Below are 17,571 nucleotides of genomic sequence, written 5' to 3'. Positions count from 1 at the left end.
TATTCTGACATCTGGCTCTGTTGGAAGAAAAATCATGTGCCCATCCAGACAAAGCTCTGTTTGTGCAAATAGACCAAAGCTCTGAGCCTGCGGGGACTGCACAGATTCAACGGGGTCTGTGCTAGTGCAGTGGATCCTGACCACCACACCAGGTGGGATCCTACCAAAAGCCCCTCAGAACAACGGCAGCAGCATTACAGTAATGTTGCCAGTTGTACAAGAGGGTTGCACATTTTCCTGTGGAGAACTCTAAATCTCATATACAACTTCGTTCCCCAAGAGAGGGGATGTTTTAACTGTCCCATTAACAAAATCTTAAATATCAATTTGCTCAGGTGCCAATGATGCTGAAAGAAATGTGAATGTAAACTGTCAAAATTTTGATATCCCATATGACTATGAGGTACTTTACCAGTTGCACACATACATTTTGATGGAACTGCATCCACCTCTGGAGCAGAGGCCCTTCCCTTAGTTAAACAAGGTATGAATGAATAACATTAACATGGTGCTACTCTAGTAATATTTGCCCTTGTATACCACTCATGGATAGTATACAGCATGGGATATACTCTAGTTCTGTGCATGTTAATTCCAGATCATAGTTTAATTAGTCCATGCATAATATATTTGAGAGATGTCTATTTCTGATGTGCTTTTGTGTTGGGGGCTTAATGCATGAATCATTTCCCCCATCCCTGTTCTGGGCATGAGAAGACTATTTCGGCCCTAGCAAAGGCACAGCAGCCTTTGGAAATCCCTTGCCAGTGATGAGAAGCAGGAGTACCATGGTGTTCTGCCTTACATTCCCTTCTCCTCAAACCACTCTCTTAAGATTCGGCCAGTCTGTGTTGCGTGACTACACACAGACTTTGATCTCTAGTGATTTTGGCTATTTCTTTTCCTGCTTTTAAAGTCAAAATTGTTTCCAACATGATCTTTGGACCACAGAAGAGTGGCTGATAAAGTAACATCTTTTGTGTTACACAGAAAATTGTAAGCACTGACACTGAAGCTTTAAAAGGCTTTACAGAGAATATTTTCAAGAAGCAATCTGTGAGGTCCTCTGAATGAGTCACAAAATACTCACAGATATAAAAATAGTATTTTACTGGTCTCCCTTCTATAATTTATATAATTCGTCTTGTATAAGACATGGTCTCCTGACTCTGTATTAATTAGGATTAAGATTTTAAATTATTCAAATTACTATTATGTGGTCTTAAAAATAAAAAGTTGTTTATAATAAAAAATAATAATTAATCACTCATGAACAGATCTGTAATACTGTGATATATTTGTATCAATGTTTCTAATAATTAAGGAATTTCTGACTAAATTAAAGTCACCTAAACAGTATACAGTAAGTATAATCAAAGACATCACGAAAACAAAAATGTGAAGAGTCTGAGAGATTGACATCAAAAAGTAGAAGTATATCCATATAATTATCCAACACCAAATGTTAATCCAATGAATAAAAGCACTAAGGGTTTAAAGTAATTTGGCTAGCACACAAAAATCACTTTGCTACGATAATCACACTCTCAGACTAATTGCACACCTGATTCTACAATAAACTCACAGCTTAAAACATTAAGCAGAGGGTTAAGACATTGATGCTGAAGGTGATAACACACAATTATATGTTCGTTGTATTTTAGATAGGGTTTTTTTAAACATCGATGCTAGCTTGATCTACAGCAATCCAAGAGTCAAACTGAGCATGTTCACTGGATACACTTTATTTTTTTCTGTTAACACTACAATTTGCATACACATCATACTTTATAGGGCCGTACGGGAAGAAACAGAACAAATAACTGATGTAATATATACCTTGGGCTCATTTCATTTGTTTAATATTAAGTTAGTCATCACTACTTCTCTGCATTTTTGTGATCTCTGGTGCTGTTTTTTTCTTAGACAGGGCTGTTCTTAATACAACCTGTGCCTTGAAAAGGTCTGCAGAAAAAACTCAAGCAGATTTCTGAGGATGTTCTATACCTTCTCATGATAATAAATTGTCTCTGAGGACACACTTTAAATCACACATCTCTAATTATAAACCATATCTTTACTGTGCTGTTTTCAGAGCCTTCCATACCACCTTTGTTCCAAACGAGTACCACCTGTTTGCAATAGCGAAATACCTTATTAGTCAATTGCTATCAATTAACCTTCAGCAACCACACACTGCATTACAAAAGGATTATGAATGTAGATCAGATCACAGTCCATCACAGGAAGGGAATTAGGTGTATACATAATCAAAGTCCATTACACCATATACTGTGTGTAAATTACCACAGCAGGGCAGCATCAGTGTTTTCACTATATCTCAAAAACCCTTGGTGCATACTAATACTCGGAGCTTCTCATGCGACGAAGGGACCTAGAAGTAGTCAGTAGTCTCACTAAGGCCCCTGGTATTAGAATTTCACTGAATTTTATTCTTCTGTCTTTCATCCACACTTCATATCAAGACAAATGCGTTTCTTGTGCCCAAAAAGAAATATTCTTCGCCACAAACAAAATTCCAATCGGTTAATAAAAATTATTTACATTAACACAAAGAATGATTAACCTGAGATCATGGAGCTATTCTGCTGCAGAAATTAACCCAAAGTTGCATTACGTACTAAGCATGAAGAATCCTTAGGTTTCTCCTTAATTCCTATGTTTTCCTGGTATTCAGATGCCACATTTTCTTTTTGTTCTTGGGTCTGGCAGATCAACAAACAGGAATAAGTTGGTTGTCCATTCTAATTCCAGTGCCATAACAAACCCTCAGCAGCAGTGGCATCAGCTGACAATTAAAAACATAACAACTCACTGTTGAGAACTGGCAAGGGATGCACTCTGTGATCCGACACTCCTTCATTGCTAAAATGCTGCCTCGGCTCTTAAGCTGCATGATCCCTGTTAACACCAATACAAATTGAGAAGCTGAACTCAGATGTAATGATTGCAAGCTCTTAGAGATCACAGCCCTGCTACTAGACACCAAACTGAATGGACTGCAGAAACAAGTCATAGCAAAAATGTTATTAACTGTTCCCAGTAGTCACTGCTTTGAGATACAGATTAACCCCAATACGTTCTCTCTCTTTCTGAACCCTAGTGATAAACCAACATTCACGTGAAAAACCATCCTTTTTCTTCAGCTGAAGATTTTTGTGCTTTCCATTGTATTTCTTGCTGTTTCACTCTTGACATTGCCATGTTTCCCCAACTATTTGCAGTGTTGGTTGGTCTAAAGAAAAGTAAAAATCAAATGTAGTACCCTAAAGAGTAATTTTAAAGTAAAAGGCTTTCTGTGCTAATGAAATTTCTGTTTAAAGACTATCCCAGACCCCTGGAAGCCAGGGACACAGGCCACAGAAGCCATTGTGGCCTAGGTCTGTCCTACTTTCAGGAACCCTTACAGTGTTTTGAGGCAATACCAGCTTCTTAAATGAGAATTGCTCTTGTAAAGAGCCATGACCAAGGGACTTACCTAAGATGAACCTCCCTCCAGGATTATGAGTTGGGCATCTTAGAGTGGAAATGGGGCTATGTTCTCACCTGTAGGTTCATCTCTTCATCTTCAAAAGCAAAACCAAACTGCACCATTGGACCTGATCCTGACAGAATTAAGGCTAACACCACTTCCATCCCACCACACACATATGGCTTCTGCAGTTGTAATTTATGTGTCAGTGTGCAAGTGTATGGAGACAAATGAACCACATCATCACAGCTACCACACTGACTAAAACCCACATGAACATGAGCCAGCAAGAAGAAAAAGCCAGCAAGAGGAAAAGAACTTAGGAAGACATTATTTCTTAAGGTTCAGTTTCATTTAATCGAGTCATTTTTGTTTCTGAAAGAAGAAGCAAAAATGCAATTAGAGGAAAAGACCTAATATATGAATGCAATTTGTATGGTTAACTGGAGATAATACAGTGTTCTGTATTTAATCTTACTCCTTGCTGTCTTTCTGGTATAGCACAAACCAGAAATTGAAACTTTTGTAAAATATCCACATGCTGAAAATGTAGCACTGTTTAATTGGTAGTAGAGTTCTAATTTGCATCATTTTTCTTCTCTCCTTTCCTACAAGGTTTTTAATGTGTCTTCCTGAAAGAGCTGGACAAACAAGATTAAAGAAATTCAGTGACAACTCAGACTGTGGATTTTGGCTTATACTTTCAAACCATTCAGCATAGGGAAAATACCCCAAAATACAGTTTTCATCTTTCTGGTGTTTTGTAGCTTTGTTTTTTCATCCTGGGGACCTCCCTCTCTGTCCTGGTCCTTCCCATGAGTGGCTGAATGGAGACTGGCACTCGTATGGCTCCTGACCTGCTACATCCCAGTTGCACAGTTTTCTCATGGCAGTGCTGAACACACTTGTGTCAGGAAATGTGCTGCATGGGTGCATAACTGGAAGCAAACCCGTGGGTTTGGGGAACACAACGCACATTATGGAGGCTACTGTTAACAGAGCTATTTCCCATGCCCCAGCTGATGTCCCTGTGATCCATAACAATGACCACCAAGAACCAGCACAGAGACATCCTTGCTGCTGAAGTCAGAGACAAAATTGCCCCCTGTATTGGGGATGCCAGTTCAAGACTGGGAATCCAGGTGTACTCGCATTTGTCATTTGCCATTTTCCAACTGGCTAAACCATTTTTCCAGATCTTCATTCCCAATTCCCACCACTGTAAATGAAGGAAGAGCTATGTACTCACTTAGCCACTTGGTTAAAAGCCATAGTAGACCTACAAAAATAGATGACTAATAATGAAGCAATTGATGTATGTAAAACCAATTCAAATGTCAGGAAGTGTCATATATGCAGTGCATACACAGCCAGCCTTCAGCCTGCAAAGAGACTGTGCAGAAAACGTTTCTTCCAAAATCCCAGGACGCGATGCATTTCCCATTGTTTTCACACGAGACTACTTTGGTATTTACATCCCAAAGGCATGAATGACAACAGAACATATATAGGGGCCTGTAAAATAATCCTGCTAGAAGCTCTGAAGATAAATCTCAGAATATGCAATGCTTTAGCACATCGTTCAGTCATACAGACATTAGCACTTTATTCCAGTATTAAAGCTGCTAACTTACTTTGGACATACGCTTTTCTATAACTTGTCCCTATTAAATTATTTCACTAGTCCCTTGCTCAGAGCATTCATCTCTCTATTACTCATAATTATTTCAATGTGCTCCCTTTTTGCCCTTTTCTTTCCACTAAGACAGCTATAATTATGAAGCCATTTCTTGCCCTACACATCCTTGCATCAGCAAGAGCAGTGGACCTCCATCAGGCTGTGTTGTTAATCTTACCCATAATGACAGAACTTGTAATATTATGGAATCAAATCCATTCTACAGCTCATTTTACAGCTCCAGGGTTAGTTGTAACAGTGACAGCTCCTGGGAGATAAGATTAATACATCTTTTAAGAAACATGTATAGCATTTGATCTGATAAGGTTTTCTGGTAGTTTTAATGCTCTCCACGTCTTGATTTTTTTTTTCTTTTTTATAACTACTATATTCCAGACAGGGGAGCAAAAAATGTTAGTTTTCATACTGATACCTGAAAAAACCCAACGTTCCCTGCACTCTTTTTTATTTCTCTTCTCTGATTTTTTTTAACTACTCAGAGGCTTCAAGACTCATTATGAAGGTTTCTGTTTTAATTCTTTTTAAGTCTGGTCTACAACATTAAGTGTCTTTTATAGATTTCCTGACAGCTTAATGACCTGGACTTCTAAAAATTTTTTTTCTTTATTAGTTATGCTGAAAACACCCCCAGTAATGGCACCGCTTCTAACACAGCAACAAACAAAAAAACCCACCCCACCTAAATGGGGATTGGACATAAGGAATTTTGTAAGTCTGAATTTAATATGCTTGTTTTCAGTGGCAGGCAGCTTTAGGAACCAATTATACGTAACTTAAGTACATTGAAATTGCCACTGTGACTTACATTTATTGGGTGTGATATGAATAAAAGACCAGCCTGGATTTTGAGCAGAATCATTGCAGGCAGCAGATCTAAATCTCTTTGAACTCTGGGGGAATTAGATGTAGGCTGACACTCGTGGCTTTGGTTCATCTCCACAAGGTTTCACAAACTCAGAATATCAAAACAAATTTCCTCAGAAACTGGAGTTGCTCTGATCTGCCTCTGAACTTCATGGAGGCAGTAAGTGAGTTAGGTTCAACAAGTGGTTCAGTGAAGGATTTTAAAATTAGAAAACATCATCCTAGATGTAAAAAAAAAAAAACATGTTTCTGGCTGCACAAGCAAGAAAGCCTGTGGTTTATACAGGGCAGAGTGCATGCAAGCATTACAAGCAGGTGTGAGAAAACTCATTTCAGATATCATGTACTTTCTTTTACTGAAATCCTCTGTGAGACTTTTTTTGTATTTCATAATCTGAACTAACAAGATCCAGAGACTCTTAGCTTTACCAGAACTTTTCATAGCTGTTATATTTGAAAACATGATTTTTAGTCCATGGATGCAAGCAATCCTTTTGATTCTGTTTCCTAGGACTATTCTCTTAATCAGCATAATAATATCATCAGACTGGCTATTATTCATCCCAAGAAAATCCTATTGATTTCACTGGGGTAGTGTAAGACTTTGAACATTTACAGATGCTGGATTATACTCCTGGCAGCTTCTTATGGATCTCTTCCATCCTCCTCTAGTTTCTGCCCTCCACGGAGCTTTCCTCAGTAGACCCACGTCCTCTATAACACCAGTTTCACCCAGAGGTCTTTGCTCTACCCATTAGAGCCCAGGGATCCTTTGGGATAGGAATGAGGCCAAAAGGCAATCAAAGGTTGTTCTAACATCTATTACTTGAAATCGTGCCTTGTTATGTTGAAGAGTCAATTAGCTGTCAGATATGCAATTAAAGCAACCTATGCTGTGTCTTGTTAAATTGGATATGAAGCAAAGAATATTTTTTTTTTTTAAGACAAAGATTATCCGGGTCTCAAAAATACCTGAGCAGCTTCCATGAATAAAATTTATCCTGGAGCTGTTTGGGATAAGATTTCCAAAATATTATGTGTCCTTTGACTCATAGACTTTAATAAGAGCTGAGTCTCTGAATCCTTGCGTACTGCTTAGAAATTTGGGACAACGGGAAATGCATGTCTCTATGAAAACAAAGCATTGCATGTATTTTAATTGCTCTATTAGCACTTTTTCATCAAGACACTGCTAGAACACAGGAATAGAATAGGTAATCCCTAAGAGAAAAGAAGGATAAGCACAAGTAGTCAGCAGAAACAGTCAAAGCTGTTCAGCTATCAGTACACCTGACTAACGGCTCGATGATGGAGACTGATACAGGAATAAAACATCTATGAAATTCAGAGTATTCACTAATTTCATAGGGTCCAATTAACAAAATACTCAAGATCTCACTTGAACAAAATATCTGAATTCTCATCAAAGACCATTCTGTACTTCCTGAATACTACTTATTTGAAATAGTTTGTTTCCCCTGACTTCAGGATCCAACAGATATAAGACCTGGTAAAGAAGCAGGTATCAAGAACTGGGAATACTATCAGATGATGTGGAAGAAACAAAATACTATCAATTATAATTTAAGGTAAAAATAATAAGAAAAAAAAGGTATTGAAAAGATGGATGTGCACTATGCTTCCCTCTTTCTTTTAATTATAAAAAACAAAGTGGTAACGGGAAGACACCTAGAAGTCTCTTGGCCCTCCCAGACACTTCAAGTAGTATCTGGTTATTGGCTTAAACAGCCCCAGCTGAGTGATAAGGTCTGAAAACAAATAGCACAGTAACAGCATAATTAAAAATGGCTGACTGTGCTTGTTTGGCCCCTTTTTCTGTTGTGGGTGTCTATTTTTAAACCTTCTCACTACTTTAGTTGTAAAAACACATATTCTAGTAACGCAACCGGGGGCTTGTTCTCACAAGCCCCGGCGTGCCCTCGGGCACAGGGGACGCAGCGTTGGCCTCCACAGCGTCCTCGCTGCACGGCTCAGTGGAATCGGCGTGGGATGGGTGCGTGCGCTGGCTCCTCCTCAGAGGAAGCACGTTGGGCAGCCGATGATCAGGCTGGCGTTAGCCCGGAGGCAAAGAACGCGGGAGGGGCTTCTGGTGTGAGTTCCAACAGGTTTATTTGCAGGAGAGACCAGGGACCACCAAAAAGCGCCGAGGAGACGCGGGCTAGCCCCCTTTATGGGGGGGTGGAGCAAGGCAGAGAAAGGGAAAACAACCAGTGGGGTACAAGCAGAGGGGAGGATACAATTTTTCAGAACAAAGGGGGAAAACAGGGAGGCAGGAGTCATAACAGGGAACCAATTAATAACTACAAAAAGGAGAAGTTTTTGGAACAGGGGGAGGTAATTTAGGATTGGGAGCCACCCAGGGGGAGGTAACCTAGATCTCAGTGATCTCTTCTGGTGACTGACATTTGATGGTTTCAGCCCCAGAGCAGGCTGAGCCACCCCAACATTCTAGAGCCAAGAAATCTGCCAGGGCTGAAAGGGTCCAGCTAGTCAAAGAGGTCTCGATGACACTGTACATTTTCAAGTCTTATTAACCCATATCTATTTCAGTACTACCTGGATTTGGGCGTTAATGAAAATCTGCCATAAAAGGCAACTTCCTAGGAAGGAAATATAAACCAAAGCCATGGATCTGGGACTGAGCCATGGTTTACGGAGTACGGCCACATGAGGATTGAGAACCACACCCCTCTGTGGGGGGGAATCAGCCTCCCCAGGCCTCCTACATCGTTTTAGGGGCAATGCAATAGACACCCTGATCCTTATCCTTAGAATATTGTAAGGTTGTCATCTAGCCCTCACTGATTTTTAGACTAATTTAGCTCCTGCTGTGCTCAGAGGGGCACCTGGTTGTTCCTGATGCGCTCACTTAATGCCATTAATTAGGACATATCTCACCTGTACCTTGCAGCTCCTCGTTGGTTCCAGGGTAGATGCAGCAGTAGGATGCAAGACCTGTTGCTATCTTCCCACCAGAGGATATACAAAAGACACTTGTGATTGTCTCATCCACTGGAAGAGGCAGAAATGCCACTTTTGGAGGCTTTTTGCTTCACTGACAGGAATCCTCAATCTGACAGTCACATTAAGAGGCTGTAAATACATGATGTAATAATCTGGCATTTCTGTGGGTAGCTCAAGTTACAATGGACTTTGTTATCTGCTGATGGTTACTGCAAATGCCCTGTAAAACAGTGCTCAGGTCACTTGGACCAACACTTTTTTCCATTTTGGGCTTTAGCCACCCTATTGACACAATGTTTATGACAGGCCCCTGGGCCAGTAAAATTTACCAGTTTATGGTAAATCTGTGGAGAATCACATCTAGGATAAACACAGTACTTTGGTGAGCTTTTAACAGGCTGGGCTAAGTCAAATACATGGGTCACCTGCAGACAGGGATCAAAGACAGCTTTCTACCTGGAGCACACAGCTTTCTAGTGTGCCCAGTGCATGTGCTGCAGCAGTTTCCTGGGATCCCTGTTTTGAGGAGCAAGGCAGGAGTTTTGTAGGTCTTGGAATGAATGCAGCAAAATAAGGAAAATGGGGGGTATTATTTCAAACCATTGGGGGACTGGTTTGTTAAGTACTGTGCTGACAATCTAATGGGCAGAGATTTGGGCTGTGAAGGTGTTCAAGGGCAGGGTATTATCTAAGGAATTGGGAAAACATGGTGTTGTACAAGTACTCCCAAATCCCAGGTGCAACTCAGATTGATTTCTTTATTTTAGATAATAAGCATAGTTAACTTTTTAAATTTGAGGACTCTGGTTGCTGCTGTTGTTGGACATAAACATTGGGATTTCATTAAAGACAATCACAGGACAAAACTCTGCTCCCAAGCTGAATAGGCCCGGTAAGAGTGAAAATATTAATCTTGTGTTTGCACTCTTGCTTGTGAACAGTGAAAGCTGCTTTTGCCCCTCCAGCTGGAATGTGGAGCTGCCCGTCTACATTGAGGTTGGCTGAGAGTCATAGAAGGGTTAAAACTGTGCGAAACCCCTCAGCATACCCTTTGTATCCTTTCCAAAATGTTTCACTTCTGTATGTTTCTAGTCATACTGAAATCAAACATCTCTTTAGCTCCATTAGAAAGACAAATTCAGTGAGAAACCCAGCTCAGTTTTAAGGCTGGGGATTTAGTCAGACATTCAGATGAGCTTAATTCAATTTATAGTGCATGTAATTTAGCTATCATATTTCTTCCTCTTTTTATCTCATTCTTATATGATGTCAAGAAAAATGTACATGACACCTAGGCAGACTTTAATGATGTGTTCCTCTTGTCTGCGACCTCTGCTAGTATGGAATCTCTCACAAGCTATTACTCTGTTTAACATGTGCATGAGTTTCTTGTGTACCCTTGGTAAGTCATTACGTTATTTACAACCTTGCACAACTTGAGTTTCTTAAATGCAAATATCTTAGTAAACTATGCAGCTGTCTCCATCTAGCCTCAGCATAATCTTCAGATTAGGAGAGAAATAAAAAATCAGGAAACAAACCGTCCCTCATTTACTAAAACTAGGCCTTCCACTGCTAAGATTGTAACTTTTAATTAGGCAAGAAATAAATATACGGGAGTTTGACAGACTATAAAACTGTGATTACATTTTTAAATTACTGCTAACAAGCAAATTAGCTACAGCACAGAATAGCAACAGATCAATAGGAACAGTAAAACTAAAAAGATTTTGCTGATCGCGTATGTCTTTGGATGCAAACTGTAAAAGAGGTCCCTGCAGGCTTCCCAGCGATAACCTACAAAAGAATGAGACACAAAGGGTATCGAGCTCAAAGATGCTTCAATTTCCCTAGGTAGTGAGCGCTCGTCCTATCAAACCACCTATTAGTCACAAACTCATACAACCAAGAACTCTCAGGCCTCTTGAGATCTCCTGTCATCCTGAAAAAGGTAATACCAATGAGAGGCACTAGTTCCTCTTGAAGCATGTTCAGTTTATTGTTTTTCAATGGCTCAAGCAATTTATGATGGTGATGCTGCCAAGACATATAAATAAGTTTGCACATCCACTCTTTAGCAAAGATCTGGAGGCTCACTGCAAATTAGTTAACTCAGAGAATCAAAAAAATAAGTGGGCAGGAACATTTAAAACCACAAGATTTTGCCACAGAATAAAAAAACCCTTTTTTATTTTTCTGCTTTAAAAGTTATTGGCTGACTTACCATAGCAATGGCTTATTCATAAATGTTTAGCATGATATTTCAAAAATAATTACAACTTTGCTGCATCCAACTTTGCTACAGCACACTTTTAGTTCTTTCTGAAAATGCTGAATAATACAGCTGTGTTTTTTAAAAATGTCCATTCCTCTATACTGAATACTACCAGGGTTTGTATTTGAAAAGTGGAAAATGTTACTTTGAGATACCTGAAAGTAGATTTTCTATTTTTCTTTTACTCACTCTACACTATACCCAAAATAATGCCAACAGAGAAAATACCTGTTTAATTATCCAATGCAGTTAATACTTTTTCAAGAGCTATGTTTGCATATGTATACAATTTAGGCTTTACATAGACCACAACAATAAGTTTATCTTCGAGTAAGTTAAGTACACACAACACAAAATACCCTCTGTCAATATGTTTGCTTATCAGGAAAGTAATAAACAGGCTTAGGAAATCTTTCAGATGGGATATTAACTGCAATTAAGACTGAATTAGTTTTATGTTTTACTGTCAGAAACTGCACAAACAGCACCATCATCTTAGGGTGTTGTATTGGCAGTGTTTTGCAGTCTTCATGTTATGCTGTGAAGATTGAAAGGAAGGAATAAGGCTGATATTCATCACCATATAAATAAATAATATTTCTACTACTCTAATTAATTTCATTTATTTTTTCATTTACAACCATTCTGCTTATTATTAGGCTATTAATAGTCAGAATATGTGTTAAGTGGCTGTTCTGTCTGTTGCCTTTCCTTGCACAATATACAAGGAAGATATGAACATATCTTCAATATAAAGCCCAATCAGCATTTAAAACTCATTTTTACTACTTTAATTGAGATGTCTGTTGGTTCCAGAATGTGAGAAATACTAAACGCTTTCAATTTCACCAGATACATTCAAACAAAGGTGATTCCCTATAAATAGCTTTTAGACAATTCATCAGTACTGCAATCCGTGAACTGAATGGGAATCCTGTAGGGGGAAAAAAATTAAGTAGCTCATGGTCATATATATAAAGACATTACATTTCTGATAGCACAATAGTAAAACCTAATTCTGCTATTTGTTACACATTGATCACTTGCCTTTCTGAACAAAACAGAGCTTATGTGTATTTGCATGTTTCTGTGGTTTAAAACCACTGAGGAAACACTGTACGGTAGGGCAGCTGCAGGAAAGAGACAGTAATTTTTAAAAGGCATATACCTTGTACAAAGCTGCCCACTTGGACAAGTCAAGAAATTACTTCAGTCGACTGAGGCACTGGATAAGGCTCCCACCCTGTGCAGAATTGATGTGGACAAGGTGGGGCAGTTCCTGATGGGACCAACTCTGCCCCCATGCTGCCAACCAGGGTGGTGGTGGAACAGCATTCCCAGCAAGAGATGCTGCAGGGCCACCAGCTGACACAGCAGTCAGGCGTGGAGTCAGACTCAGGACACTGCACTGGAGGTGACTCCCCAAGTGTCCACAGACTCCATGGGCCAGAGGAGAGCCCTTAAAGCAGGGTCAGACATCCCAGATCCTGTTAAAATTCACAGTGAAGAGAGGTGGATGAAAGAAGAGAGCGCAAAATGTCCTGCAGATATGAAAAATGCTGACTAGGTCTGTCAGTGGGGCAAATAATAATTGTGATTCAGAAGTTGGTATTGCCTCCATGGCAATATTCAAGGTATGCTTCAATTCATTTTTAATATAAATATCTGTGTTATGCTGTGTGCCTGTGGTTTCATATTCCCAAGAGTGAGACTGGGGAAGAAATACCTGTAAAGGTGACTACAGGGCTTAATTTTTAAGTCCCTAAAGCCTGGGAGCTTTAGGCATGGGCTTGAGCCACATGTTTTATTTATTTTAGGAAGGGTCCCCTAGACATATTATTGAACCAGCCTTGGTTACTGTTATTGATATCTGACATAAGGTTATACTTAATCACTAACATTTAGTACCACTACTATGAGGAATCTGAAAAATCCAGTCTGACCAGCCAACCTACCATTACGGGAAATCCTTTCCAGACCCCAACAGGCAACTGCATAAATAAAGCACACAGCAAAATATCAAACAAATGAATAAGCTGTCACATAAACAAGCCAAACATGCTAGTAAAAACCACACTAGCATGTAAAGTAGAACAGAGATCTATGCCATGAAAATGAGACATATGAATCAGGACAGTAAATGCTCTTACTTGCAAGAGATCTGATGATGGAGGGACAGGCAGAGCACGTGAATTGGAGGCTCTGACTCCCTCTTTGTAGTCACACACCAGAAGCAACAAGCTGTACCTTTTTAAAAACAGCAGGGGAGCAAATATGTGGTTGTAGTGTAGGACTTGGAAGTGTGTGGGTGAATAGACAATCCCCCTTTCTTGCCTATAATTTCATGGAGGGACTTTTTGACTGTTTCTGTCTTCAGCCCATGCGCTGACCATTCAGCAAGCAGAGTTTTGTTTTTATAAAGTTATTTAGGTGGAGATTTCAAGAGCTGGAAAATGCTATCATGGACTTACATGTTCTGAAGTATGCTTTGCAGTGCAGTGAGGACGATTTAATGGAAAACTCTCATGCTCTATAGCCAGATGAATATTATATTCTACTTTTAATCTCTTCAGGGAAGACAACCGCACACTTTTTATAAACATGAACAAAGCTGAACAGGTGAGTCACCAGTTCAGCCAGTATTGCAACTCTCTGCCACTTGTGACAATTATTCTGTACATATTATACTGGATTCACATTTTCAAATTTTAAAAAGTCAAGGAATTTTACATTGCTGGAGAACAACTTATCCTCGTCTTAAGTCAGAATTTGAAAGAGAATAACCTAAGACACTAAAAGTGTGAAATTGAGTCAAGTCCACGCTGTTTACGCCAGAAAAGTACCTAGACCAGTAAGCTCAGCCCAGCCCTGTATGTACTCACATCAACCATGTAGGTTCCAAAGTAGCCCTTTTCCAATATCTGTATTAAATACCACTTCTCTTACAGCTCAGTGTTGCTGAATCTGCATTCCAGTTGAGACTCAAAGGATATTTTGGGTTTTCTAAGAATATGAAAGAAGTAGAAATCATGCTGATCACGTATACCACAGTTACATTAAAAAAAAAACCACAACAAACCAGACCAGTAACAGAGCAGTAACAGAGGTTTTAATCACAATGTGATCATCTCCTTTTCCCACAAGCCGAGTCTGTAATTGCTATGTATTTGCATGGGAGTCTTGTAACTTAGACATGTAGCTGTAAAGACAGCAGTTTTTGTCTTAGTTTTTCACCATTAATGTTGATACATTTTTATTATTACAACAAAAACAAGAATCCACAAAATGTCTAAAGAAATCCACACTGAAGTATATTCTAAGAAATTAGTGGGAAAATCTATCAATGGAAAGTGATTGTGCCACCAAATGTGGTTTCAAAAATAAAAGAATCTACCAGATTTATGTTATTGCTCATAAATACTTTATTTTTCTTCCAGAAGGAACCTAACTCTTTTAAAGAATAAGTTTCACAGAATAAATTTTTCTTCTCACATGGAAACGTATTTGGTTTGGGAATAAAAAATGAGTTACTTGACCTGGTGCGATGGATAAGATGTCTGACTCACTATACCGCACTCATTACAATTGAACTCAAGTCTCTGCAAAAAGGGGGAATACCTGTTTAAATGCATGGCTCCTGCATGCTGACCTCCTTGCTTTATTTCCAGCAGCAGGCAGTGGCAAGAGATACATGGCATTGCAGAAAGATGGGGAAGGAAGGTTGTCTCTGTCGTTCTGCCAGCAAGTTTTGTGCTCTACTTCACTATACACCTCTAATTCAAATTCCCAAATACCACTCTGATTGCCAAATGATAGTTAAGAGCCTAAATAAGCTTCAAAATTACCTTCTGAGTATTTAATTTTCTTTCTTACCTCATTTGAAATTTCTAAACTCAATTCAAGACCAGTATGTAGAAAGATAGGGTGAAAACAGGTTGATGAAATATGCTGTTGATGGGTCAGTTATGGAGAAGAGGGATTCATGAGGAAATGGATAGAGGTTGTAGAAAATGAAAAGGCAGAAATGTGGGGAGGATGACAAATATTGATAAAATAATAACTTTTCATGGCATTTAATTAATTTTGTTATTATTGTTTTCTATTTCATCACTGAGATAAAATAGGGGAGACAATACTCTATCTACTCTTATCAGTTCTTGTGGCTATTGTAGACTACAACCAGCTACCTTTATTTGACCTCTTTAACCATCCCAGTTGGAAGCCATAGGATATTACAGTCACAGAAACAAGCTGAGAACATCACAGAAGTGACTAAGTTTGATTTGAACCGCCTAGCACGGGCCCTGCACTATGCACCTTAGCCACTCACAAGAGCCACAAGAGTGAGGAGTTTAGTATCACCTGTTCACACAGCTTGGCTGCTTGGCAATGTAGGAATATTCTAGAAGAGTCATAAACAAGGTCAGGTAACTGGTGTTCTACACATGTGGTGAAACTTGTGCGTTTAAACTGTCAATGTTTTTCAGCCTGACCTTGGGCTCAGCAAGATGTCATCAATTGTTCAGCTTTTGATTCAGCTGATCCTGAGCAATTCTTCTGACCCTCTAGTTTTTGTGGCTCCTTTGCATCTGGTTCTTTTTTTATCACTTCATTTTTCCTTTTAGTTGTCCTCTTTGGCAGGAGTTTTCTCATCCCTTTTCTCAGCTTTCTTTGGAGAGCCTAGATAAAGCTATCCTTGAATTTTCTCTATTTTACACCTCTACTTGGGTATTGGAAACACTTGACTGCAGGGACTTGTCTTTTGTTCTCTGTTGGTACAGCAATTAGTCAGACAGGTTCCTGACCTATGACTTCTCTCTGATTCATGATGGTAGTGAAAATAAACAACGAGAAACAGTCATAAGAACAGGAACAACAGTAATAGATGAACCTAAAAAGGTTTTAGGTTTTTAATACTAAGCTCACTTCATTTCAGTTTTCTGGGATATGATGCAAAAAAATCACTAGCAACACCAAGAAAGTGTACGTGTGTTGGAAACAAAGTTAAATGAAATTAAACAATCATGTTTTAAGATGGTATTTTATACCTTCTTAGAGTCATTCTGGTCACAAAAGAAAAAAAAAGCCTCAAAAAACCCCTGCACTCCCCCCTGCTCCCCAATCCAAACACAAAAGCAAGAGCTAAAAGCAGAAAGGAAAAGAAACAGTCATAGGAAATGAGAGGGAGAAATGCAGATGACACACAGCATGTCAGACAGAAACAATAATACAAAGCCAGGAAATTGTTGTCCTCTAGTGATGACTTTGGCCTACAGTCATGCTTACCCCATCTTCCAATATCGTTTGGGTAGTTAGCTGTGATGCATGCTATAGTGTTACTTCTTATATTTATATTTCTTCTTTTTTGTATGATTTCCTCTTGCAGAGCTTTAGGAAAACACATTTTTCAGCAATTGCTTCTTTAAGGTGAATGCTGTCTCAGTGAAGAACTAGCTCAATTTTATTGCCTTTCATCTCCTCATCTCTGACATCAATGGGAAATAACCATCTGTGTAACTACCAAATACATCTGTGAGAAAAAAATCTATGCCAGAAAATAATATTACACTCCTAAGCAACATCCCCTTAAGCAAGGAAGTTGGTGATGCAGACGTGTCTCTGTACCTCTCCTCTGCGCCCACACAAGAGGGACAGAGACAGATGAGAACCTGGCTTTGAATTGCTTAACTTGTATGAGGCTCTTTTGGCTTTGCTGGCACCTTTGTCCCTGGTGCTTACCTTGCAGGTTTTTTTGTCCCTTGTATCTGTCCATCGGAGGAGATGATAAGAGATTTTTCATGACCCAGTCTTGTGGAATTTGTACACATATCTGAATGCATGTGTTTTGAAGTTTGGGCAGTTTGATCCTCTCTTGAGTTTTTTGGAATCTTGTCTGTATTAAAAAAAAAAAAACAACCAAACAAAAAGGGAGAGAGAAAAAGCAAGCTAGAAAAAGATTAAAATATTAAATAATAAAAAATTCAGGCTCACTAACAGATTTCTGGAATGATGTCTTGCCTTTAGGTTTAAAATTGGAATGTTTTACAGTAGCATTAATATGGCACACAAAAGCAAACCCAAACAATTCAAAGGACGTTAATATTTGATGTACAAACACACATTTAAGAAACAGCAGGAATTTTGGACTAAATAAAAGCAGAAATAAGGAGAGACAGCTGGGAGAGGCGAACAGGAAGGCTTGAAACTTTATGCCAACAAATGATAAAGTACAGTTTTTATAAGCCTACTTTCTTT

At 39.0% G+C, this 17,571-nt stretch overlaps 1 long non-coding RNA gene across 3 annotated transcripts in view; it reads right to left on the bottom strand.

Annotated features, from left to right (window-relative positions):
- The window catches only part of LOC108447301, a 309,215-nt gene that overhangs the window by 281,577 nt on the left and 10,067 nt on the right, over positions 1-17,571 (bottom strand). For all 3 annotated transcript variants that reach the window (XR_001862789.1, XR_001862788.1, XR_001862790.1), the window contains exon 2: positions 17,056-17,209. This is a non-coding gene — a long non-coding RNA (uncharacterized LOC108447301). The remainder of the gene's footprint in view (positions 1-17,055; positions 17,210-17,571) is intronic.

Source organism: Corvus brachyrhynchos, unplaced genomic scaffold, assembly GCF_000691975.1.
Source record: "Corvus brachyrhynchos isolate BGI_N302 unplaced genomic scaffold, ASM69197v1 scaffold175, whole genome shotgun sequence".
In the NCBI taxonomy this organism is placed as follows: Eukaryota; Metazoa; Chordata; class Aves; order Passeriformes; family Corvidae; genus Corvus; species Corvus brachyrhynchos.
This window is presented reverse-complemented; position numbering and strand designations above follow the sequence as displayed.